The following is a 27,508-nucleotide window of genomic DNA, read 5'->3' as shown; positions in this document are numbered from 1 at the left end:
ACTCGCTTGAGTTTATCCAGTTAGAAAATGCTCATTTAATTCAAGAAGTCAAACCACTGAAGCCATGTAAGGTTTTCCCCTAAGAGAATCCCTCTCTCTGCCTTAAAAGCTAGGGGAGCCTGAAAATACAGCTCTTACACTGTACTTACAATATACAAAGATATTTGTATGGGCTGAGGAGACAGCCTGCATGCAGAAGGGAGCAAGTTTAAGCTGCTGCTTATTTGCATGCCTCTCACAGAGCAGAAATCATTGCACCATGCTCCAGATGCTGCAAATCCCAAGATGCACATCCAGGGCTCATAATTAAAACTAGAAAATGTTTTCACTGAGGAAAGGGAGGAAAAAAACCAGAGATCTCTACATCTGTTTTGACATTTCTGGGGTGCTGATCTGTTCTACCACTTCAGTATTAGGAAGTTTCAAGGAAAAGGCAAAAACACTCCCTCACAGATACAAGACCTGAAAGAACCCGATGAGAGCATACCTATTTCTGTACAACACCTAGACCAGGGGCAGAAGGTTCAGTAAACTAAATAAGCAAAGTAATCAAAAAATTTCTTCAAAAATATTTTTCAACCCTCATGAAAGAAAATAGGACAATAAGTAGAAAGATATTTAAACCAAAATAGGTTGTCAGGAAAGGTTTTCATCTCAGAAAGCTGGAATGCTTTACTGTAAAACAAAAAATGAGGATCACATTGTCCACTGCAAACCAGCACCTATCCCACAGATTTTCCTTAGATGCAGAACAAAAACCACTTGGAGTGAGAAGACATATCCCAATCCTTATATCTGCAGGTAGGAAATTACAGTAGCTCTGTGGAACCCCAGGCATCTTTTCTGCAGATTTAATGAAACATCAACAGCCAAAAAAAGTTACAAGACCTAACCCAGTTAAAAAAGAATCACAGAAACCAAAGGACAGGTCTCACCACCTGCCTTCCTCTCCACAGCCTGCTCTTCCTGCTTTCCTCTTCAGTCCTCCAGCCTGTTAGAGACTTTCACAGCTGGAATGCTGCTGCAGTCAGAGCAAATCTGTTTTGTATGGACTGTCAGGGAGATGAAGAAAGTTCTCCATAGGTGCCATGTGACAATAAATGGCCAGGGGGAGAATGCTGAAAAGCCAAAAAAAAGTACATCCAGGTTCACCAGAACACCCATGTTTGAATAGGTTCAACTGGAGACTCTTATGCCTAATGCCTTAAGTAAAATTAGAAAGAAAAAAAACTTCCAGTGCACAAGTAAGGGAGGTGAGAGGGCACTTTGGAAATGAATGGCACTCTGCCTACCAAAGGATTTCTTTGTGACAGTGAAGGGGCACCAGGTTGGACATTCAGTACTGTATTACTTAGAAAAATATTTCTTGACCTTCCTGTTTCAGTATAAATGTTTCCCTCCCAACCATCTCTTTCCCAGTGGCAATACTATAAAAGATGTGCCCCAAGGGACAAGTTTCTAATAATGTTGTAATCTTGCTTTCAAAGCACTTACAACAACTGCAGGAGCAATTTTAAAATACAAGAAGCAAATTCATAAGACTCAACTTCTTCTTTATTTGCTGGAAACTTTGGCTATGCTTAAATTACTGCAAACTGTACCATCACAGAGAAATATATTCAGTTTTTAACTCTCATTTTCTCACACTGCTGTAAACAGCACAATACATGGAAACTCCAGACAAGTGACAAAAAATAAGTGTCCTAATTTACTGGTTTTGTACCCTGGCTTCTTTTCAGCTACATCCTAAAAAGCCAATATCTACATATGATTCCAGTTTTTCTAATGACATAAAATGGCTATCCATAATTAGTTATTTTCCACCAAAGCTGTAAAAATGGCAGTCACCACAAGGGCATAAAAGCACAGCTAATCCAGAAGGAGCCCTGCTTCTGCAGAATTCCTCTACAAAGCGTCAGTGAGAAGCAGAGGAAATTGGTGTACATGCTAAAAAGCCTGTCCTATTTGAATCACCATTCCCATGAAAGCAGTTCTTCTGCTCTTTCCTGCTACCCATGCATCTTTCCCATCCTCAGGGTGGAAGATGGAACAAGTAACCCTCAAACACAGCACTGTGACAATGGCCCTGCCCACCTTCAGCTGCTTGTCTCACTCTGCCCTGGCCAGGTGCTGCTCTCAAGGGCCTCTGACCAGCTCAGGTCCCTCAATATGTGCTAGCTACTACTCATAAACCTGCTCCTGATTTTTGGAGGAGTGGAATTCAGCTCACATCCTACCACTGCCACCCAGTAACTCTCCACAGTTCCCTCCTCTTGAGCAGCCAAGTAATGATGAGGGGCAGAAAATTGGCAGCTACAGTAAGCATTGCACTGATGGACTGAAGACAGAGGGGAAGATTCCCACCTAAAATCTTGAAGTATTGCAGAAGGTATGAACCAGGTCACTGATACCTCTAGGACACATGCAGTGGAGCGCTGAGTTTTCCTTAACACTCCTATATCTTGTGGGAAACTTTTCACTTTCTCCAAGAAAATGAATGAATTGCTAGAAGCTCTGCAGGTGATGGGGTTTTTTCCCTCTCCACTCCAATCATCTTCAACCTGCAAGTTACCACAGTGGCAAAATGCATTTCTGTTTTTAGGGTTCTAGTTACTGGGGAGACTGAGGGGGCAATAGAGGGGGTGCAGAAGCTTGGTTGGGTTTATTTGGTTGATTCATTGCTTGGGTTTAAGTGACAACTAAAGCAAAGGTTCAGCTCTTTAAACAGAACAGAAATGAGCTTTTTTCCATAAAAATTGTGGATATCAGAAACAAAGGACGATTACATGTTTTTACTCCTGTAATGGTTCATGAACTCTCTGTCAGAACCTTATGTGCCCCCTACTCCCTTCAAGTTAGAGACTGAAGCCTCAGAAGATGGATGTCCTCCTTCTAAAAATAACCACAGAAATCTCAGCAAACAGCCAAATTCCAGCTGTACTCCTGAGGTCTTCAGAGGAACATGACCATGCTTTTACAACAAGCCCCTTTCTGCACTTCTGGGATACCTAACATAAAGGGAAACAGTAAAAATTAAAATTGAGGATGTCTCATGAATTCACAGATCTCTTGTTACCAGAAGAGTCACTGGTGGCGTGTGGACTCTGTGATTACAAGAATTCCAAGAATATCAAGTTGGTCTAGAGTCGAGGTCCCAAAGCCATGTACCTCAGCAGGCCCTAAAGGCAGAAGGCTGTGTTAGTCCATAGTACCCCCAAGGAATGAAGGCGTTCCTCACTTCCACCTAGAGAACACAACCAAGTTTCTTGTCATCAGACCCCTCCCTCTGTTGTGTCTGCTGGGAAATTTTGTGACTGGTCTTTACTTTTTTCATTACTGCCTCTGCTAAAAGGCTACCTCCAGGTTATGAACTGAGCAATACACGAGGCTCAATTTCAGCAATGCTTAGAAGTTCTGTTACTCAAAGCACAAGATGTTTTTTCTAGGCTCTGATTCTCCTCCAAACCCCCTAGATTAAACTACAGGAGAGTCCTCTACACCAGACTTCTCTTCTGCATGGTACTAAATAACTCCCACTGAAACACAAGTCACATAGTTTTTGATGTAACAAAAATAAATCCATAAGAAGGATTATATCTGTTAAAATTTTTAATACCTATAGGTGGATACTAGCATTATAATGGTGCAATAACAAGGTACAGACTTGTAAGAATGGTGCTCCACCAGCAGTGAGAAATAAAGCTCTTCATTGCTCAAATCAGAAGTGTGCTAACTTATATTTTCCAGCATTTGCCCTTAACTATATCACAAAAAGGTCTCAAGCTGGGGACCACTGCAATCTGCTGGAGGTTGAAACGACTTCTAAATCCTGAACTCCTAAATGATTATCTCATTCCTTGAACAATGAAGCTGCATGAATTTTGCATGTTACCTCAAGCACTTTACTATACTCCAAGAATAACAGTTCCATTTCAAAGCACATTGAGCTGAATCCCCATTTTATCACCCATACAAAATGGCTACCAAGAGATAAGATAGGCAATGAGCACAAGAAACAGACATTAATACTTAAAGCACCATCCATAAGGAAATCCCAAATTAAGGAATTTATCCATTATTAAGGAATATATTCCCCTATTAAAATATATATATATATATTTCCTAAACTAAATTGAACTCCTTGCACCTATTTTAGGTGTCTGTGGAGCATTTCCAAAAAGCTGGAAGGACACTCAGTATATATTTAAACCTTTTAGTCTGCAAATTTCACTTAAGTGAGAGAATTTATCACTGTCACTGAGATAAGGCCCTGTTTAGAAATGAGTAGCTCGTTCACCAAACTATTAGAAACCTGTTCTAACCAGTAGAATCAAAACCCTTTTTTTGAACAGCACAAAAATGCAAGAGCAAAACTGACGGTGCCTGACCCATGATGGTTTGCATCTGACCCCCATTTTTCACCTCTTCTCTCACTAATCCCGATTTTAATTATCTACAAATTTATACTTACTCAAGGCTAGCACCTAATTTATCTATGGAAATTCAAATCATCCCTTGTTAAGAAAAAGTTTCTAAAATAGACAGGTTTGTCAGCCCTTAATGAGATTGTTATTATTCATTTTAAGTATAGCTGAAAGTGAATTAATAGCAAAATGCTTCCTTTCATTTGCAGGGAACAAGAGGGATGACACAGTTTGCAGATATCTTGGCAGCGTGGGACCAGTTTGCAGTCAAACCAAAAGGTCTTTCAGCCATGCAGAATCCTGCTCTCAGAGACCTGGAGTACATCCCAAACGTTCTCCCTAACAAAGAGAAACAGCATAAATCCTGAGGATTCACTCCCAGCTCCTCAGAAGGTGATAGGACTTGAAGGGGCTTATACAAAAGTGCATCTTCTCATAATTTTGAGCAAAAGGAGTTAACCGTGTCACATAGCATTTGAGATTGTCACATGCTCAGCTACTCAAGAGCTCAGTACTAAGAATTCAGAGCAGAGGTGGCCAGTGAACAGGGCAAGCTTACTCTGTCAATGACTAAGTTCTCTAAATCTAAGGGATGCTTCAAATTTCATTCTAAAGAGAACAGAAAAAGTCTAAAACATGAAGGTATGAAAAGGTGCTCAAGTACCTAAAGTGACAGTTATGTAATACTCAGAGGCTGGACAGCTAATTGGAAAAAGAGGACTAGTATTCATAATGAACTTTGGATCTTCGAGAAAAGAAAAAAAAAATAATAATAGGGCTATGAAGGATGACCAGGGGATCATGCTCCTGCTTTCCAAGGCTTGGAAAGTGAACAATAACTGATAGAAATCAGCAAACCTTCATGTGAAAAATGCCAATCACTTGTTCTTTTTTAAATTTTAAAAGTTTCTTAGTAATAAAATAGTGATAAAAATAGCAATAAAATTAGAGCAATAAAAATTTGGATAATTAGGATTATGACAATACAAGACAATAAAAAGCAAATAATTATGGACATCTGGATATTTTTGGGCACGAAGCTGCCAAAACTATGCCTTGTGAACAAAGAATAACCTTAAAAGCAATAACCTATTGCATATTCATATATCTCATACACGATGCATAAATTCCTTGCAAATTAAGAATTTTTCTGGTTTTTGTCAACTTCTTCCCCTTAATCCTGGTGGTTCCACAAAGACAGAGAGAAGGTGGAAGGATGTTTGTCTGTTCTGATAAGGAGGCTGGAACTCTTTAGGTGTCCTGTCACTGTTATATCTGTGCAAAGAGTTTCTCGATTATCTTATCCCTTTCTTGAGCTAGTAAAAAATATCTTACATTGCAGAGTTTCTATTTAACATTCTGTAATGACCTAAAACTATATTTAACACACTACTTAAAATCGATTAATACAGTACTACACAACAACCCTCCATAACACATCTAGTATTCAATTCAATATTTGCGAAGAGCCGATCATTCAATCTGCATTTTTCACACTTCTCTTACTGACTGAGCACTCCTGTCAGCACAGAGCCCACCACATCCCTGCCTTGGGAAACTTCTCCTGGCTTTTCCCTGCTGGGCAGCAGCCTGGCTTTCCCACCATGGCACTCACAAGCTTGGGCTGGGAAAGGGCAGCGAGCAGCTCAAGGCAGCTGGGTGGCAAAGGGATGGATTGCACGGGCTGGAGGTGTATTTCCAAACAGAGGGAATATCCAACAAGCCTTAAAAATGATGAAAGATGGAGACAGCGCTCCAATGACAAATTATAGAGGCACCCAAATAGCAGGGGGATCGTGGGTTTGTGGTGTCACTCTTGACAAGGGTGCATACTCTGTTATTGAATACCCCCAGATGCTGAGTGTGCTCTCTGAGTCCCTCTTCCCATCCTTTCCATCTTAACCACCACAGATTTTCCCCGACACTTTGCCTAAACTAAAGGCAGCAATTCAGGTCCATCAGGTCTCATTGTAGCCACCACAGAGACAGGGAGCACATCACTGCCTTTCCCTCCAACACTCCACAGAGGAATGCCATTTTCTGAGCCAAACACCATCAGTTTGCTCCAACCTGTTGCAGGTTATGTGTGCCAGATATCTGAGCTCTCTGATGGTGCTCCCTGCTGGGGCCTCCCCAGGAGATCACATTTTCCTGAACCCTCCACACAGAACTCCAGCAGTGCCAGGACAGCAGTGGGAAGCAGCGTGTCTGCTCAGCACATCTGTAATCCTGTCTACTATACACTTTAGTAACATATTTGCCTCCTTTCTTAGTGTCATAACACTACTGATGCATAAGCTATTTGTGATAAATTACCATTCCCTGCCTCTTCTTTTGCAGGGGAGACCAGATTTACTCCCCTCCCTGAGTTACACCCACTGAGTTACTCCCCCATCCTGCTTCTGTGCAATTCATTGTTCCTGCTTAAGCAAAGTATCTCATGCTTGTTCTGCTGAGTTATATTTTTCTTCTTCCCTTCTATTCTATGCTATTTCTCTCTATTACACATGATTTTCCTGGTTTCTCAAGCTATTTTTCATTTCCTAGCTACCTGCAGTTCTTTTGAGCCCAGGAAATTTAACATCCAGCACTAGTACACTCAATTACTATCTTCTGTAACTTCTCAGTGGTATAGGCTCCAGAATACACTTTCCAGGCTCACTTAGTTCTCCCATTTTGGTGGCAAACCACTGTAAATGCTGTGAATTTCTTTTCCATTCATCTCTGTACCTGTTGTATTGCTGTCTTCATCTAAAACACACTTCTCTGGCTCAGAGAGTTCATTCTGTCTTCACAAGATGGCCCACATGATTTCAAAGTTCCTCTCCACCTTTTGTAACCTCCACTCCTGCAATGGTCCTGCACAAAGGTGCTGTGCAGGGAGAGGTAGAGCAAAGGAGTCACCCCAAGGTCTTCTGGAAATAGTGAATACACAAGGAAGTCTCATTGTTTTACAAACCTTATTGCCAGTAACTCCAATGCTCCTTGCCTCAGTGCCAACCTCTGTACTCTGCTAGAAATTGCCAGTATTGTTTTTTCCAGCCAACAGTGCCTGAACTTACAGACACACCTCAACAACAAAATCCCAGCTAAGACAGAGTTCTTGCATTGTATGCCAGGCTACAGGGACAGATATCATCATTGTTACACACACTGACATCTCTGCAAGGTGCCATATCAGCTCGTTGTCCCAAGCCAAGGTAGGATGGAAAGCAGATTTTGGATGAGAAGTAGCTCAAGTCGAGGTACTGCAGCACAGGAGCAGCACAGGCACACAGCTGCCACTGCTGCCATGAGTACTTTCACCCACATAATGAACAGTCACCACTGACCACAGGGGCAAAGCCCAGTTTCCATGACCTGCAGCATGAAAACTAAGCTTCTGAGAGCATTCAAGGAGTGCATTGCAAGCCCAGGGTCTAAAATGAGAGGGACAAAGATGGGAATATTACTTCAGAAATATTTCTGAAAACAATCTTGCAAAGGTCACTCCCTTAATGCTCCATTCAATCCACAACACGTCAGCCACTCCCCTCTCCTCACCAACTGATGGCCACTTTTAACAGAGGCAAAAAGCTGAGCTCAAAGAATTAAAATCTTAAGATTTGTTGTGACAAATCAATGGTTTCAGTGTGATTTCACTTGCATGGCCTAGGGTGGTCCAGTGCTTGGAACAGCTACAGAGCACAAAACACAGCCAACATCTCTGGATGTATGGATCCTTGTGACAAGGTCAACTTCCAGGAGAAGTGTCTGACTTCCAGCTAATGCACAGTGGCACCTACCTTCTGTCCTTTCTGCTGATCTGCTACCCTAACACAAAATTTTGGAATCTTTTGTCAGAACTAAATTTCGAATCCAGATATTTCTTGTGCCAAGAAGTGCTGTGACCACTGCAGATGTAATTCTCTCAAAATCATAAATATTTTAAGCAACACAGAGCAAGATCAACCATAAAATACTTCAGGTGACATCTGGCGACATCCTTTAAGCAACAGGTACTATTCTGGGACAGTTCTTTTTTCCATTCTCTATCCAAGCCAAACCTACAAGTTTAAACTCTACCTTTCTTATACCACAGATGAAGTTCTGTACTGGGATCCACTCTGTTTGCTCTATACACTGGGACTGTGACAGCCTTGGGTATCAAACCAGTTTGGATCAGGCAACCAGCAGCAATGGCACTACTGAGATCACCACATTTCATCTGGCTAGAAGCACTTGACTATTTTGAATTGACAGTGCTGCAAATTGTCAGGAGCCAGATGAAGCTTTTTTTTTATTTAAAGCAAATATATGGGGGGGAATATACCCTTCCAGCTGCCTGTCTGGTGCTTTAGTGGTCAACAGGGCAGGTGATAAACATGAAGCAAAGCACCCATCCTGCTGACCCTCATGCTTAAAGCAAGCTCCATTTTTAGCTCGTTTTCAAGCCAGCAGGTACTGCAGCCACACCTTAGAGTTATTTGGCTACACACAGGTTCACTGAGCTGTGTATTACTGCTCAATATGCCTAATAAACCCCATTATATAGAATGCTTCCCTTTCTTTTCAATTATTATGGTGATTGTAAGAAACCACTACCAGAAACACGACTGCAGACAAAATTGGCATATTACCATGACTTCTGAAAAGAGTGCAAGTACTCTGTTTAATTGCACATTTTCCAGAGGTTATGTACTACCACCTGCATGTGTATAAAAATACATAATAAAAATACTGCTGAAGAAGAGCTGTGTTGCATGGGCAATAACCTTTTCTCATAGCAGTCTTATTTTGATTGATACCAGAACACTAGATCCATTGCTGGGAGGGCTTTTAATAACACTAAAACATACCAACAAATAAAACCAGCCATTATTATATACAGTAAATGGCCTCTTCAGTCTGCTAGAATGATTACATTCACCCACAATAATAAATAATCATAACAGACACTCAGAGCTAGATCCTGGCACATAAGCTAACCATGCAAAACAGGCTCATAACGAGCTCCAGCAGCTGGCTGAAGATTTCCCAGAATAAGCTTTACCCTGGAAGTGGTGGAAATTCAGAGCTGAAGCCTGCCTCCCACCTTGGAGCACATATGGGAGAACAGTGATGAGGACAGGGGATTTTGAGTCCTGCAGCTTTTGCAATTCCCCTTCAGCTGCAGCAGCAGCAGCCCCTGCTACTCAACAGAGCCATGATGTTACTTCACTTCTTTCTCAGTCCCAGGGCTTCTGATCTCATGTCTCGAGGGAGAAATTGTTAAATATTAAGTTGGAGCTACTCTGGAAATAGGTCTCTCCCAGTCTGTGGGGGTACTCTGTTTCTCTTTGCCAAAGGCACCCCTGAGCTCAGTCTGGGAACAAGAGCATTCATCAGAACCACAGTGAAGAACCCCATGATAGGAACCAACAGCTTCTTTTGTCAGTATTTACTCAGGACAATAACAGGACACGCTGAGAGGACATCACCTTGTCATACATCATTAGAATTCACTTTGTGTTTAAGGATTTTTGTCTCTTTACAGTTCACTTTCTCCCAAAGTGTTATTTTTTTGTCAGCAAAGCACAGAACTCCAACACCTTTGCACATGGTTTGAATATCTGGATTCACTTTTCAGCCTCGCAGGAGGGTTCAGTGGAGAACAGCTGAGGTTTCCGTGTGAGGCAGAGCTGGGGATGCTGCTGTGCTGGGCAGGGAGGGCTCTGCCTTCAGCGCTCTTCTGCTGCCATCTGCAGGGCCAGCTCCGAGCTCATCATCCCTGGCACCAGCACAGCCAGCCCGGTGCACACCAGCCTGGACTCCGGGCACTGGGCAAATATCTGACAGCCACAACACCTCTAGCTGAGCTGCCACGACTAAAGGAACGCTTCGGACCAGACACGCAAGGGGTTTTGTTTTTAAAGAGAACAGCACACAACGGCAACAAAAGAAAAAAAAAACAAAAAAAAGGAAAAAAAAAAGAAAAAAAAAGAGAAAAAAAAGAGAAAAAAAAGAGAAAAAAAGAGAAAAAAAAAGAAAAAAAAAGAAAAGAAAAGAAAAAAAAAGAAAAAAAAGAAAAAAAGAAAAAAAAATAAAAAAAAAAAAAGAAAAAAAAAAGAAAAAAAGAAAAAAAAGAAAAAAAGAAAAAAAAAGAAAAAAAGAAACAAGGAAAAAGGAAAAAAGGAAAAAGGAAAAAAGGGAAAAGGGAAAAGGGAAAAGGGAAAAGGGAAAAGGGAAAAGGGAAAAGGGAAAAGGGAAAAGGGAAAAGGGAAAAGGGAAAAGGGAAAAGGGAAAAGGGAAAAGGGAAAAGGGAAAAGGGAAAAGGGAAAAGGGAAAAGGGAAAAGGGAAAAGGGAAAAGGGAAAAGGGAAAAGGGAAAAGGGAAAAGGGAAAAGGGAAAAGGGAAAAGGGAAAAGGGAAGAAAAAGAAAAAGAAAAAGAAAAAGAAAAAGAAAAAGAAAAAGAAAAAGAAAAAGAAAAAGAAAAAGAAAAAGAAAAAGAAAAAGAAAAAGAAAAAGAAAAAAAAAGAAAGAAAAAAGAAAAAAGAAGAAAAAAGAAGAAAAAAGAAGAAAAAAGAAGAAAAAAGAAGAAAAAAGAAGAAAAAAGGGGAAAAGGAAAAACGAAAAAAAAAAGAAAAAAGAAAAAAAAAGAAAATAATAAAAAAAATGAAAAAAGAACACCAAAAACACTGTCTCTGAAAGCATTCAGTTTTATATGCACTGGGTCAGAACATGAGACCTTCTGTGGGTCCCTTATCCCTTAACTACTGCAAAAGCAAGTTGTGGGGCAAAAAGCAATTGCCAGCTTGGATGCACAGAACCAATCTGCAGGACTCTCTGCCTCTGAAAATTAAAGAGTACTATGTTACCTAGGAAAGGCTGAATCATTTTATTTACATTAATAATGCTTTCAGCTCCACAGCCTACAATAAAGTTTGGAATAAGATGATAACCAAATTTCACGCTTCACTGCACAGGCAGATCACTCCTGCAGACAAGGACGCATTTCTCACACACAGCTCTCCACACTTGATACACTTGTACTACATTTTAAGGTGTTCATTTTATTTCTTTGCCTTTCCCTGAAGCATCCACTCATATAGAAATTAGAATACCAGATGAGAACAACCAAGATCTGAGCTAGCAGAGAAAAGGCAAATGTAACAAAACTTTCTTCAGTTAAGGGACTTCAAAGGTACTGTAGCTTCTTGCTATAAAATAAGTTGCATATTAAGTTTATGCCTGTGAGGAACAGATAGACTAGAAAACACTGCTCAAACAAAGGTCTGCTTTCCTGTGTTGTATCCTATTTCCCCATCCTTTCCCTTGCACAGATCCTTTTCCCAGCCCCAGACTGATCCCCAGCTCTATCCATGCACATGCAGGATAACGCTGACCCCACCCTGCCTCTCCCGAGCTGCATTTGCTCACAGGAGGTGGTGAGGGCACAGCCTTTCCACAAGGAAAAGCAGGAAGGCTAGACAGGGAGGCAGTTTTTCCAGTTTGCCAGTCACTGACATATTTTAGTCAGCCATTTGAATACTTTTTTATTCCAAATGCTGTTTAGACATATGAAAAAAAACATGATTCTTCATGGTCAACCTCACAAGCTCTGTAGGAATCAGTTAGGGAAGATTTCTCTGGCTAAAATTCAGTTTAGCAATTTCACTGAAGCCAGATTTTGCCAGCCATATCTTTCCAGGGTTATCTGAGACATCCCCATTTCCCAGTCTCATTGCAAAGAAAAATAACAGTCTGCAGATGTTAACATTAAGATGGTTCCTACTGCATTTTTCAGGCAAACCCCAAAAAATTCTTTTTCTTGGCACAGCTTTAAAAAGCAGAGATGAGGCAGATTCTGTCTAATGAGAAAGCAGCTGAACCCTTTACTGTGTTCTCAAACAGGAAGAAGAAACAAAAAAGGCAAAAGTTATTCTTTTACAGAGCATCCTCACATCTCCAAGGGTGCCTAACCTCACCAGTGAGAGCATCCATGTCCCTATTAGACAAGTACAAAAAAGTGATTTTAAAAGAAAATCAAACCTTTTTTATATGAAGAAAAAAGTCAACTGACACTGTTAGAAAGCTTTGATAGACAGATACTCAAGCCAGTTTTTAGAAACACTGTTATGGGTTCTGTGTTGCACACTTCTGAAAACTCAAATGTGCCTCATGATGCTTCCAGAGCCCAGCACAGAGCGCAGGACAGAGAGCACTGGGAGCAGGTTAGGCTGCAGCAGGTGGAGGGGGAATTAAGCTGCTCCTTGTTCCCAGGTTTCTGTCTCTGGCAGGGCAAGGAAGGCTCTCCCAGCTGCTGAGCTGCCACAGGGCTCTGGCTGGAGAAAGGAGCGTGAGCTGCAGCATTTCTGATGCTCAGTGACCTCAGACAGCTCTGGGCCAGCTGAGGGGTGACTCAGCTTCTCACAAAGCAGCTGCAGCACACTAATATATAATAATCAGGGCCAGTTTCAGCTTTCCTCAGTGGGCCAGGCTGTTATTTGTGCTGTTCAGTGCCACAAACACTTGAGTCACAGCTGAAGCAGGGCCAGACACCTCAGAGGGAAATAACATCTGAGTCAGGGGCATGATGGATGTCCAGGGCAGGCTCACTTCTCACCAGCACAGTTTTACAGTTTGCTCATATTTGTGAGTCAGTACCACAGATCAGAAGTACAGAATTGTGAAAGTCTCTTACTGCAAAGAATGTTTTGTACTTAACAGGCACTAGGAACAACTTTCTTCAATGTCAAGACATCAAAGCTGTGGGCAAGCACAGGTGTGAACACATCTGTTGCAGGATGCTATGAAAGGTGGGAAACGTATTCCCCAAGCACAAAGCCCCCAGAAACTAAAAACAAAACAGAAATGCCACTTGATTAGCCTTATCTGCTAGACGCTTATACTGCTTGGGATTAAAATGAAAGATAGCAGATAAACAAATAAGGTGATTGGTAGCATGGTTATTGCTTATGATTTAAATCTGTCCTTCAGGGAATGCATCCTGTTGGGCTAGGGCTTCCTTTCGTTCCTAATACACTCAGAATGAGCAGTTTTGCTTCTGTTCTCTTGTGGGGCACAGCAGAACGTGCTACAGACCAAGTGAGATGGGCTGGAGAGTTTGAGACTACATCCTCTGACCCCCAAACCAGATGTCTGCTGCTAAGAAACTTCAGAGGGCCAAAGACCTTACAACAGAGCTCAGCAAATTAGAGAAGTAAATATTAATAAATTACAACTACTGTGGTCTAATATTTACTTTATTCTTGTCTAAACATTCTCATCTATTGTAGCTTTTATGTTACTGAAAGCTTCTACTGTATATTGAACAAAGTCCCAATGCTCTGGCAGTGAGATCCAGTTGAGGAGTTAGCACATCTCTTAGTGGCAGCTCTTTAGTGCAGAACTGATGCCCTCAGTGCTGCTGGACCACACCTGGCCAGGTGCATGAGAGCAAGCAACCTCCTTATCCCAGCTCTCTGCTGGTGGTTTTCTTTCCCAGATTTGCAGATCAGCAGCCAGAAAGCCCTGGCCCTCAGTCTGGTATTTAAAGCCCACTAGGGGCCACACTCAGCTCACTTGGTACCTCGTACCAACAGAGACAGGACCCTTCCCACCAAAAGCAGGACTTGCAGAAGATACAAAGCAGAGGCAGCTCTGGATATTGCACAATAACACTGATATGCACCTGGGTCAGGGGGCTGAGATAAGAGGAAAACCTTTGCTTGCCACCACTGTTATCACCAGGTGCTGACCCACCCTGTGTCCTGAGAGCACCTCCCTCCCCTAGCCCAGCAACCCCACGGGTATCCTGTCATCCCCCACTGCCCAGAGCAGGGATTCTGGGACAGCCCTGACCCGAATTCTGTGGGTGAGTGTAGGTAAGACACTCTTTTTTCAGAGGGGCCCTGCTAGAATAAAGCAGCAGGGAAGTGGTCCTAAACATTTGTTTCAGATATCAAATGGTACTTGAATAGGAGCAAGATTATTGCTCACCATCCTCCTTTGCTTTTTTGGGGTGCATCATAGAAAATTTTAGGTTGAAAAGGGCTTTTAAAGACTATCTAATCCAACCTACCTGAAGTAAGAAGCAGGGATTTTTTCAGCCAGATGAGGGTGCCCATAGCCCTGTCCAACCTGACCTTTGATGTTTCCAGGAATGGCATTTACCACCTCTCTGACAAGCCATTACAGTGGTTTGCCACCCTCATTTAAAAAACATCTTCCTTACATCTATTCCAGCTCAATCCTCCTTCGTTCAACAATGCCACCCCTGGTCCTGTGCTGAAGCCCAGCAGGTGGCTTTCAGCAGCATGGACATCCACAGCTGGAACAAAGTCACAGCAATGTGATTTGGACACCACAGGAGTGCATCCTCACGGGTTTTCCTGTCCTTGTAGATGCAGAGCAAAACCACAAAGTGGAGAAGGCCATTCTGGTGCCTGCCTCCAGGGAGTTCTTTACATCTCCTGCACCCTTTTCACAGCCACAGAAGGTTAAAATACAGCCTGGATTTAGATAAGAGAACGAAAAAAATCAACTCCATGGCAGGTGCTGAGATAAAATTCATTGTTAACACTTGTTTCTTTGTGTGACAGATAATGTTCATGAGGAAGAGCAAGTGCTGGCGTTAATGGGAGACAATTAATGGAAATGGCACTTAGCATCAGCCATTTCAGCATTCAGACTGTTTAATTAAGAAAGTGCTTATTAATCTAAGTTGAAATTTATTATTGGACAACACATAAATGAACTTATGTTGCCAACACACTCGTACATCCTATAGTTACATTTTGATCCATCTAACAAGCTTCTGAGCATACATTGTAAAGTTAATTAAACAACAAGCACACAGTTTCTCAGTCTGTTATTTTCTGTAACATTTCAATTAAAGACTGTCTTGGGCATTTTAAAATCACTATGTGAGGAATTCCCTGTTTTGGTTTGATTAATAATACAATTTGTTTTCATGGAGCATCTTCCAGCATTCAGGCCTTACGTTCATTTTAAAAAATACCCGAGAGTATTCCATGATACTAGATTAAAATATTGTAAATGGTTTTATTACCAGGGTATGATACACTATTTTGAAGCTATTGCTATAGATTAGGGGTATTTTCCTCATTAAAAATGTTGGAAGGGTTGAATTGATTATAAATTACAGACAGCTCAAGCATACCAAGGCAAAACATTAGAGACACAAAATATCCAGATTTCTTTCAGAGATGTTAAAAGAGCTCCATGTCTCACATGTCCCATTACCCACTACACCTCTTAAATTTAAAAATCTCATGACAGCCTTGATATATCTTATAATAAATATTTGGGGAAAGAGAACAGCAGCAGCAAACAAATTCAGTTTCACAAACCTCACTGCAGCAGAGCAATTGTGTGGGGAACAAGCAACAGTGCCTACAAAGCTCACAGTGACTTGCTCAGAAGAGCACTTGCCATGGCAAGAACACAAAAATAAAGTTTAAAAATATTAAATATATTGTAAGGTGGGAATGAGGGAGAAACACAGCTAGAGAAGGGAAAGGAGAAAGGATGTATTTAGCGGAAGAAATCCTTTGTGCCTCTACCAGGAAAACCAAGGTGGGGTTTTTTTTTGATACTAAACTCTCCCTCCAATTACTTTCCAACAGCACCAAGTCCATCCACAGCCAGGATTCCATAAGGCACCTGCCACCCTTTGTGGAATGACCTGGTTTTATTCCCAAGCCTCAGTTCCCTCAACACCCCTTTCTTCCCCACATTCCAGAGCTGAGGGATATCTCACTGTTCACTGTCTCCTTCTGAGCGCTCTGCCAGCACAGTGCCAGCCTGAGCCAAGTGCAATTCTCCTTTCTGCTGATCCTCACACGTACTCAGTCAGGGCTGCTCAATTCTCATGGACTTAACCAAGCACCACCTTCCTCCCTGCCTGTCCTCGCTCTGAGTAGCAGCAGATACAGCCAGGAAAGGGTGATCAGCCTGAATGTAGACACAAAGTTATCTCTAAAGAATGTTTTGCTCTCCAATTTCTACCATTTCCATCCACTCTTCCCCAAAAAGTAAAACCCACAATTCCTGCAGCAATGCAGTCTTAGAAAAAAATCTGATTTCTCTGGGGCTTGGGGATTTTTTGGTTTACCTTTTTTTTTTTTTCTTTTTGCAAGAGCAAACTTCACTCTCCTACCATTGCCAGGGTGATGACCTGCTTAGAAGTTTAAGGAAAGAGTAGTTTAGTTCATGGGGGAATCTGACATCATTTCCAGTTCAGTCAAATTTTCCATGGGGCATTTGAGCTGATTACTCAGTCTGTACTCTACTTCTTGTGATGTTTCTCATTCAAAAATTAGGGCTGAAACCTTCCTGTTGACTTCTGTCGCCAAAAATACTTGAAGGCATACCCCTCAAGGCTTTAAATCTTTAACAAACTAGGTAGGAAACCGTGACCGGAATTAGCTAAGAAGGTATCCTCCTTCCTCCCCTTGAAAAAGGAAAAAAAAAAGTTTAAAATATATAGCATGTTTTTTTCTTTCCTAGAAAATGGATTTAGATTTGAAATTGGCAACAACAAATATTTTAATACTGTCCATTTCTGGCACATGCTTTTACAGTGTGTGTGATATGTCAGTCTTCCTGCAAGGCATGCTCACAGACAATATTCTGGAGAAGATAAAGCATGCCTTGCTAGCATGTTTGATGGTATCTTAAGCTGTTTCTTGCTCTGCCCCCACTGAGGAACCAGAGTGAAACAGGGAAGTGACTCTTTAGAAAAACCCTGGACCAGCTCATTATTTTTCTTTCACCACAAAAGGAAGTTTCATTCTGTGGCAGAAGAGCCTGTTTGCCTTGTAAAGGTGCACCTCACTTCCATAGAGCAGGGCTTGCTCTCTGTGGCTCTGGTAAAGCTGCACAGACATCAGGAATATTGTGGCCCAGAATGATTTAGGTCATTGTAAATGACACGTCCCTCTTTCACCCACAGAGCTATGCAAAAGCCTCTAAAACATAAAGGAATCAATTAATAAATTGAATATTGCTGCATCATCTCTTACACAAGCTGAAACACGATTGGGAGAAATACTTTTCCAACTGTTTATGTTTTTTGCCAAGTTTTCCATTTTATCTGGATGTACAGAACTTCAAAGAGGAACTCCTCCAACCAGCTTCTGTTCCTGCCAGCTGACTTGAGATGCATGTTAATAAGCTGCTAATATCATTGATTAAAGCTGCTCTACCCAAGCACTGTTCACTTGAGCTCCAGGAGCACTTCTGCAAAGGTTTTTGAATCTGGGTAGTGCAAGAGGATTCTACTTCACGTAGTATTAGATGCTATTCTACTCAAGTTTCTGTTCTTCAAAATACCAGCATTATTGATGTAAAAATACTCCCATATACCCTGATTTTTGAAACTAATCAGCTCTACTCAGAATTGCATGCACAGTTTTTCTCTCCCAGCAGTCACAGAAGACTCCTCTAAGATCCTCAAACAGGATGTTGCTCCTTTGCAGAGAGCAGATGAAAAGCATCACTGCACTCTCTTTCCTCCTTGTTCTCACTCCTTTTTCCTAGTGTGGGTATGCCCTGGGCCCTGCATCATCTCTCCTGCTCCTGGTCTTTCAAAAACGAGCTTCACTTCTCCTGTTGTACCCCATTCTTCCTGTTTGGGAAGTATTGCTGTTTCAGTACCTACTGTCATTTAACATTGTTCCCCCTCCGTGGGAAAACACTCCCACCACAGCCTGCCATGCACATAGAAATTTCTTCCTCTAATTTAGATTCAAAAGTCAAGCACAACTAAAAACTGTTCTGTGTGTTAAAAGAGGCTGACTGATCACTTTAAAAACATCATCAGTAGTCAGAAAGTAAAAGACCCCAAATGACAAATTGAAGACTCCTCATGTCTTCTAGGAGATGGAGATAGTGTCAGGACATCCAGGCAAGGCAAGCAGCTGAGTTTAACAGACACAGAATATTCTGAGTTGGAAGGATCATCGAGCCCAGCTCTCAGCCCTGCACAGGACATCCCCGGGGTCCCTGAGCATTTAACTGTGTGTGTTCATGAGCTTTTTGTTTTTTTAGGAATCCCAATCAGAAAGATGCTGAGAAAGCAACGATTTTTCAGAAATATTTTACTACAAGGCAAGCTAAGTAAAGTGGCCACATGATGCCAGCATTGTCTGGGAAACGGCAGGAAATCCTATTCCTAATCAAAGTATGTGGATTCGTTTCTTTTTCATTGTAACCGTGGTTTAAGTTTTCTTTAGTGTGCAGACATCCACCCTTTCACATCTCATTTTGCTGCAACCTTTCTATCAAGACTCTTTACAGCCTGCTGGGACCACCCCATGTAGAGCATGAAGCACCCCACTTTTTATTCTTCCAGTTCTACAGAGTTTCAGCAAACCCATGCTCAGCCATCTCGTGACTCTCCCCCTCTTCACAGCTTGTTTCTGCTTTCTGCTTTGCATGCCAAGCATCACCTCAAAGTTTCTGCTTTTACACACAAGGAAATCCCATAGAAAAATGCATTTCCACCTCACTACTTGGGTTTGCTTTTGGCCTAAGTCTGAAAATTCAGGTCATTACAAATTTTGATCTGGATTACAGAAAATAAAAGAATAAGCATGGGGTTTTTTTCCCTCCAAAACAGAATCCTCCTGCTCATCGCTGTTTCTCTGTTCAAAATTGTCTTGAGAGAACATCCAAAGTATATCCTTGCTCCCTTCCTCATGGACCTTGCTCTCAGCTTTGTGATTTTTTCATCATGTTTCCTTAAATGTCAAAGACCTTCAGAAGGAGCACAGAACTAAAATCATAGACTCATTTAGGTTGGAAAAGACCTTTAAACATCATCAAGTCCAGCCATTAGCCCAGCACTGCCAAGCCCACCACTAAACCATGTCCCTTACTGCCACATCTACACATCTTTAAATACCTCCAGGAATGATGTCTCAACCACCTCCCTGGGCAGCCTGTTCCAGTGGTTGACAACCCTCTTCATCAAGAAAGGTTTCCTAATATCCAATCTAAGCATCCCCTGGTGTAAATTTAGGCCATTCTCTGTCATCCTATCATTGGTGACTAGTGGGACCTAAGGTCTGCAGCAGCCCACTGGCTGAGCCACACTCTCTGCTTCTGGAAAAGCTAAATGTTTCCACAGTTTGGTCCCTCTGCTCTGAGACCATAACCTAAAGAATTCTGAAGCCATTGTTACGTTGTTAAACAGAGGCTTCTTTTATTTTTTTAATAAAAATTAAAGAGACTGAGCACTTCTGCTTTCACAGTGATATCCAGCAGATATAGACTTGCCCCATAAAGCTTTTTATTCCTCTACGTATATGTCCACACTTTTATAAGAACAATTTCTAGGTGGAGGAGTCCTGTTTTACATTTTTTAATGCATTTGAGACGCACAGTATTTCAAATGTCACATTTTAGAGGAGAAATACACAACACCCAAGGTCAGACATATCAGGTACAGACATTTGGCACAAGGATAAATACTTCCCTTTGAAAATCCTCAGCAGGGATTACCTGGAGTCTTTTTTCAGCTAGACCGGCCATACAACCCTGGCATTCATCTCTCCTCATACCAAGTAAAATATTTCCAATGGCTCACAGCCATGCTGATCTCAAGACTCACATCCTAGCACAACAGAAACTGATCCCTGTTACCTCAGACTCTGTGGAATTCTGTCAATGCAGGTTTCAAAGGTGCATTCAAACTCCCTTCACACAACCAGGAGGATGAGTAAAGATATATTTACCTGTTTCATTTCCTCATTATATTCCCCAGTGCCTTAACAAAAGAGGTGCTTTCCAGAAGGATGGTGCTAAAGAGAGCTGGTCAACAGCAACCTCCAGCACTCCCAGCCTGTCATGCAAGGGTAAAAGGCACCTGCTTTGTTGGAAAAGCCAGAGCTTTAACCCAGCTGGATCCCATTCAGTGCTGCCACCAACAATGACCAGTTGTAACACACTTTGTCCTAGTACCACATCTGCATTTCCTACAGCTTTGAAAATGCAACCACCGCATTCTTTTGTACTTCTTCAATTAAAAATCTCTCTTCTTTCTACAGGATGGGATAAGCCCATATTAGAAGATGATCAATATGAATTCAGATAGAGCTCTTTGTGCAGAGTCTACTCCACAAGCTGTGCAAACAATGAGGTGGAAGAGGTGGGGTAAGTGACATGAGGCAGGAGAGAGCCAAGCCTGGGTACTGCCATTGTCAGGAGCATCCCCTAGATATCCCAGCAGTCACAGAATCACAGAATAATGAGGGTGGAAGAGACCTCCAAGATCATTAAGTCCAACCCATGCCCTAACACCACAACTAGACCGTAGCACCAAGTGCCAAGTCCAGTCTTTTTTTAAACATATCCAGAGATGGTGATTCCACCACCTCCCTAGGAAGACAATTCCAGTATTTTATTATTCTTTCAGTGAAAAAATTTTTTCCTAATAGTGAAACAGCTGCTCCATCTCTTCCAGCCAGACTGATGAGGACAGGAGTGATGCCCATGTCCTGACCACCACCCCACTGCCAGCTTGCAGCTGGGACTGAATCACAGTCCATGGATGCTCTGGGTGCCACAGTGCCACACCACCCATTGATTTCAGCTTTACACAAAGTTTTGGAAAGCCTCGTCGTTTCCCTGCAGCCCCACTATTTCTCAAAACAACGAGCTAGCATCCCAATTTCCACAGTTCTGCAACAGGCAGGTGAGCTTTCCAATAAATGAGGGCATCTGCCCTGGAGGCAGATCCAAGCTCTCCTGCAGAGCCTCAGCACATGATTATGCCAGAGCCAGGCAATAGAGCCAAAGGACCTTTGTATTCTTGGCCACTGCCCATCATTCCTTCATATCAGAGTATGCCCAACAGCTCTTCCACAAACATTTTTTTTAAGTTAAAAACACAAATGAACTTTCAACACATTCAGCTTTCACCTGCTGAATTCCTTCTGCCCCAAAGGTATATGCTATGAAATTGGGGCAGTTCCAGGATGATGGGAGGACAACCAGTTTGTTCATGATACAAGAATCCATCACAACTTCATTCGCTTCCTGATAAATAAGGCACCTCTGCTATTTGATTTACCAAGACAGTTTTGGTTCAACATTTAGAGCATTTGAAACAATTTCACCTTTCAAGAAAAGTTTTTAAACGCGGTGAAAGGGAGGAGGATGGCTGCTCAAGCAGGCTGGATGATCCTGTTCCACATCAGAAATCTAAAAAAGTGACATAATTGAAGTGTCTGGAGAGTATTACAATCACTTGGGGTTCACTGTCTAGCTCTCAGTACCACATAAAGGAAGCTACCTGCTAAGCAGGGAAAGTGAATGGTTTTGCATCAAAAGGTGCATCAGTATAAAAATCATAATACACAAGTGTCAACTTCTGCCTTTTATTCAGACAATGAAGGGAGCAGAGAGCCTATCTTAATGTGAAAAGTTATATGCTTCTGTCAGAAAGACAGCAAATTTGAAAGTTGCAAAACAAAAAAACTGTAACACGTTCTTTGCATGAACTGAATTCAGTCACATCTGACAAGATGTATATTTGGTTATTCTAAAAATCCCAGAAATGCAAATTAAGTAGTGCAAGAAATTTCAGGTGACTTTTTGTTCCCACTTACTAACATCAATTGTTGAAGCAGATAAAGCTCTTCACCTCTGTTTTTCTTTTAATTTACCAATCTGTTCCTTTAAAATAGGAATTTCTAGTAGAATTTCAAGTCTTCACTGAATGCTATATAAAACTTATAGGCTGACAAAACACTGATCAGTACTAAGGAGTCCACTCTTACTTCAAGAAGATGGGGAAAATAACAAGAATTTAATTTTACTACTGAGATATTTTCCTTATCCGTAAAGCCAAATCATTTAAAATATTCATATCTTGGCTACAATATGGCTTTCAACAGCATTGAAATGGAGAACACTCAGAATGCAGTTGAAGAGTTTTTCTAACAATTATTCTGCTCCAGATAGCAACATATATGCTATGCTTAAGGTTATGACAAGCACCTGTCATTTGATGTGTATCTTTTCATAGAGCTCTGTGTCAGTTGGCTATTTGTTCACACTATGTTGATACTGGAAGAGAGTTTAATGTCCTTACCATATCATGGCATTGCTTCAGTTTCCTGGCAAAGATGCCCAATAAAATATTAAAAATAAAATATCTGCCAGAGCAGCTCTGCAGAGTCTCTGGATTCTTCACTTCCTTAAGAGACTTGGCAAATCTTTGCTAGCAAAGGCAGAGAATGCGGATGTGTCTGTTTGGATTCCTACCTGAGTTCATGGCAGAATCCTTTCAGCGTGCCAGGAGATGGGACATTTGTTTGTGTTGCTAGCACAGCGAGGTCTCAGACCTGTGGAGCAGCAGCAGCACCTCAGAGCAGAGGTTTCCTCTTCTTCTGTCCCACAGCCCACATGCAGGCACTGCATCTCCTGCAGGGCTGGGCTTGGCTGAACCACCCGTGCAGCCCCTGGCTGCATCAGGAGCTGGGCTCCTGTCACTGCCCACCCAGCTCTGAGGGTCAGGGACACACACGGAGGGAGAAGTGGGAACCCCTGCATTGTTCATTGAGGTTATTTGCTGTTTAAGACCTGGGCTCATGGGGAGCTCTCCATGAAGGCAGAGAAGACCGTAAAGCCACATGGTCACATAATATTGTAAAATCCCTGACCAAGTGCACGACAGAGGTTCAGATTTGTGTGTTTAGGTCCCTCAGTATGTTCATCCAGCATTGAACTATTTTGATTGCCATGTGTTAACACAAGGAATGTGTCTCTTAGGCACAAATGTGTTGACACCGTTCAAGAGAATTAAGAGGCAGTATTGATTATTCCTGCCAGAATCAATTCTCATGACTGGCAGTAAATCCAATCAGATTCAAACTGTGACTTGGATACCTGAAGCATGACACGGTTGTTTCAAGCTCAGATAGAATTTGTTTCTATAATTCATACCTCCACCATGTGCTTGCTGGTATGGCCCTGTAGCCAGAGCTGCTGGCCCAGGAGCCCCCAAGAAGAAAGAACAAGACACCCTGGGGTCAGATACTACCACAGCATCATACAGGCACACCCCTCCTACCCACCAGCCATGCAGCAGGCAGGCTGGACAGTCTCAGAGGCAGCCAGAAGGACTTGTTCACAGTCAGCAGAAGTGGAGTAGTCCAGGTGATGTAAGGAGGATGGCACTGTAACAAGCATTTCTTGTTTCTAGAAACAGCTCTGTCTCTACATCATTCAAAGCAGCCAAAAGAGACCCCTGAGCCAGGAGATTCACAGGCATCCACATGGCTCCTGCCTGGCTGGGATCTGAAAGCCATCCAGAGTGCAGAACCAGGACCAGCCCCCCCAGTGCCCTGCTGAAACAGCAGAGCCTCCAGTGCCAGCAGCAGCCCCTGCCAAGCCAGCCCAGGCATCTCTGCACACACAGCCCCACCAGGCCAGTACCTAGGCAGGCTCTGTCCTGCAGCACATGCATGAGACCGTAATTCATGAACTGTCACCTCTTTCCGAAGGGGATGGTCATGGGAAAGCCTGCAATATTTGATTTGGAGCGTCTCCAGACCATCACTGGTGAACTTTTTGTTAAGGAGGCAGCTGGTGCCTGTTGGAAGAGCAAACCCAGAGCCTGACCAGCACACAGCCAGCTGCACAGCACCAGGTGGACATAAACCAGCCATGACCTGTCAATGCAGCCTAGAAAGTCAAACACGTGCTGGGCTCCTTCAAAAGTGCAGCCCACAGGATGAAGTGGGGGGCTCTGCCCCTCTATTCCACTCTCATGAGACCCACCCCACAGTGCTGCATCCAGCTCTGGGGTCCCCAACATGAGACAGGCCCAGAGGAGGGTCACAGAGAGGATGCAAGGACTGGAATACCTCTCATATGAGAGGATTTGGGTTATTTAGCCTTTAGGGAAGAAGATGTTCCAGGAAGATCTTATAGCAACCTTCCAGGACCCAAAGGGGGCCTAAAGAGAAGACTGGAAAGGACTCTTTATCAGGTAGTGCAGTGACAGGATGGAGAGTAACAACTTTATATTGAAAGACAACTTTCCAGTAAATTCTTTATTGTGAGGGTGCTGAGAACTGATTTGCCCAGAGAAACTACAGATGCCTGGAACTGGTTGTCCAGAGAAATTATGGATGCCCCAAACCTGGGAGTGTTCAGGGCCAGGATGAGGCTTTGAGCAACCTGGTCTAGTGGAAGGTGTCCCTGCCTACAGCAGAGGGGGTTGGAATGAGATGATCTTCAAGGCCCCTTTTGACCCAAGACATTCTACGATTTATGGCATTTGCTCCTTATGGAGAGAAAAGGAGAAATTGGAAGTGCTGACTTGGTCAGGGGAAAAAAACAAAACTGATGTTGGTCACTTCTTGGTCAAAGACAGAAATTTTTTTTAAGTCATAGTCAAACCAAAGTGTGCTGTGTGATCAGCCATACATGTAGTGAGCCAAACAGCAAATTCTTCCAAACACCTTCCAGTTCTACTCCCCCTACATCCATAAATACACTTTCTCTAAACCAATATATACATTAGCTTCTATGCATGAGATTAGTAAACCATTAAATATTTTTGATTTGAATAAGTACTGAGAGAAGTTGTTCTGCACTGAATACAGAATTTCCCAGTAGGGTAGTCACATTTTCTCTTGGTGTAGTTGCTCCAATTTACAATTTTTTAGTTCAGGATTGAGTCATCACAAGTAACAGCCTAGAAATTTGCTCTGTCAGTGAATGGACCTCCTTCTACAAAGTACATCAAAAGCAAATTTCAGCTGGTGTTTAGAGTATAATTAATCCCTACCATCACAAGTATTTACCCTTCACATTATCTGAGAAATATCAAAATCTTCACTACAGCAGATGTTTATTTAATAGAAATTCTAAATAACAACAGTCTACTCTTGCTGGTTTTATGGGTATGAGCTGGTTGACCTCAGCCTGCAAAAATTTAAGATTTGTGATAGTCTCCACAAGTGCTGCTCAGCAACTGTGTTTGGGGTCTGTAGGAGGTCAGACTCTGGCAACCTTGCACACCCTTTCACACCAAGGAGGAGTGGACAACATCCCTATACATGCAGCCCACAAAGGAAAACAGATGTTTCAAATCATGGTGTCGTGTCAGAGACATTCCCCACGAGGTGAAGCATCGCCTAAACAAGGCAGTTAAGCAATGCCAAGCTCCTTTGAGTCAACACAAAAAGCCAGATGAAGCCTTCTCCTTCTCCCCAGCGTCACAGCAGCTGGGGTCTGCCCAGCAGAGGAAGGGGCTGAGTCCCACCTCCACCTCTGCCCCCCAGTTCCCTCCAGCCCCACACCAGATTCTGTGCAAAGGCTGTGCCTCAGCAAAGCTTGAGTCAAGAGCTCCTCCAAACTATCTGCCTGCTCCTCACATCGCCCTGATGGAAGTGGCCACAGTCAATGGCCAAAATGATGAAAGCACGAATTCCTTCAAACCAAGGAATGATGTGGAAAAGTGCACAGACATGCTCAGAGCCTGTGAAAGAACCCCAGTCAGGGAAATAATTTGCAGCTCAATCACAGATATAGACCACTACAAATCACAACAAATATGATCATTCAAAATAAATTCCATGAACAAACGTCATTTTCTCCAAAATATTTTCATAATGATATTTTGGCTTTCAGAACTTAATGTCTTTTTTTGGTAGAAGACTTCAAAATATATCCAAATTTCAGTGTATCCATCAAGCTGCTCCTTTGAACAGTTACCTTCAGAGCACTAGGCTTTGAGCTGCTTCTCTGACATTGTGACAAGGAGGAGGTGTGGCTAAATTAATGAACCCAAAGTGGGCAGGAAAAATGCAGAAATGAGATATCAGGGTTTGCTTCATCAGTTAGTTAAAGAGACAGACTGCTTAATGAAGAAAATTTAGGGTAGTGTCCTGTTTAAAGCAATTACTGAAAATAAGATAAAGTTTACAACCCTGTGGACACCATAAAGTGGTACATCCAGCCTGTTCAGATGGTTTTAAAACTCAAACCAACACAGAGGATTTGCTTGGGCATTTCAAAATGCCTGCAACTCTACCCCTGCAGACCACCTCCAACAGACCTGGAATAAACAGAAGAGGAGGTAGACAAAAAAACAGACAAAAAAGTGAGAGCGAATCACACCCTTTACTGAGCAGATGTGCTTACCAGGGATCACCAGCATCCTGCCCCTGGGGTCAGGCACTCCTGGGAGCAGTTCCCCTCATCCCCCTGAGCTCAACCTGCCCTCCCTCCTGCACTGTGATCACACAACCTCCCCAGCCTCTCACCTGTGCTTCACCAGACTCCCGTAGCTCCCAGCCACCTATTACCAGGATAATTAAATATTATTACATTTAATTAATAAGTTCCCTGAGAAAACACACACACATATGAGCAGGGTTTCTCCTGCAACCCTGTATGGGTCAACAGATTATTGGTCTGGACTGATTAGACTTTCAAAACCTGCCTCCTGACGGGTGTTCCTGGCAGGGCAGGATAGGCAGCACTTACCAGAATCCGTGTCAGCAAAGCCATTTATGTAACCTGGCTCTGCTCACACCCTTGGCTGCCTGCCTCCCAGGGCCCTCCCTTGCCTGCCCTCCAACAGCACCAAAAGGAGAAGAAAACAAAAAAACCAAGAGGCAGCGGGCAGGAAGGCTTTGTGACCCTGAAGGCTCGCTGACCAAGTAAATACAACGGGAAAGGCTCTTCAGAGTAACTGGCAGCAGGGGAAATATGAAGGGTCAGAGCATGAAAGAAAAGCTTGAGTTACAGGCACTGTTTCTCACTAAAGAGTGTGAACGTGGGGTTTGGTGTGTTTTGGGGTTTTTTCTGCTCTTTCCTTCTGCACAGGGACCCAGCCTCAGCCTGGCTAAAGCTGGCACAGAGATGTTAAAGCCATGATTCAGGAACGCTGGTTTTGAAGTTCTTGGCTCACACAGAGATTTCCTGCATGACCTTGGGCGAGTCATTTGTCTGTACAGCACTTCAGCTTCTAATCCATAAGGCAAAGACAATGCCTTACAGGCAAGTTATGAGGTTATTAGTGACTGCAAATAGCCAATGATGATGGGAGGCAGAGAGGCAATCAGGCAGATATGGAA

General features: G+C 42.6%; 1 protein-coding gene across 1 annotated transcript in view; it reads right to left on the bottom strand.

Annotated features, from left to right (window-relative positions):
- Window positions 1-26,819, bottom strand: part of ZPLD1 (zona pellucida like domain containing 1) — a 90,443-nt gene extending 63,624 nt beyond the window's left edge. Inside the window, exon 1 of the mRNA XM_072934975.1 lies at window positions 26,693-26,819. The gene's annotated coding sequence lies outside the window, so the exon portion shown is untranslated. The remainder of the gene's footprint in view (window positions 1-26,692) is intronic.
- Between the last annotated feature and the right edge of the window lie 689 nt (window positions 26,820-27,508).

The sequence above is a fragment of the Taeniopygia guttata genome, chromosome 1 (assembly GCF_048771995.1).
Source record: "Taeniopygia guttata chromosome 1, bTaeGut7.mat, whole genome shotgun sequence".
NCBI lineage: Eukaryota > Metazoa > Chordata > Aves > Passeriformes > Estrildidae > Taeniopygia > Taeniopygia guttata.
Note: the sequence above shows the minus strand (reverse complement) of the source record. Positions and strands in the feature narration are given on the sequence as shown.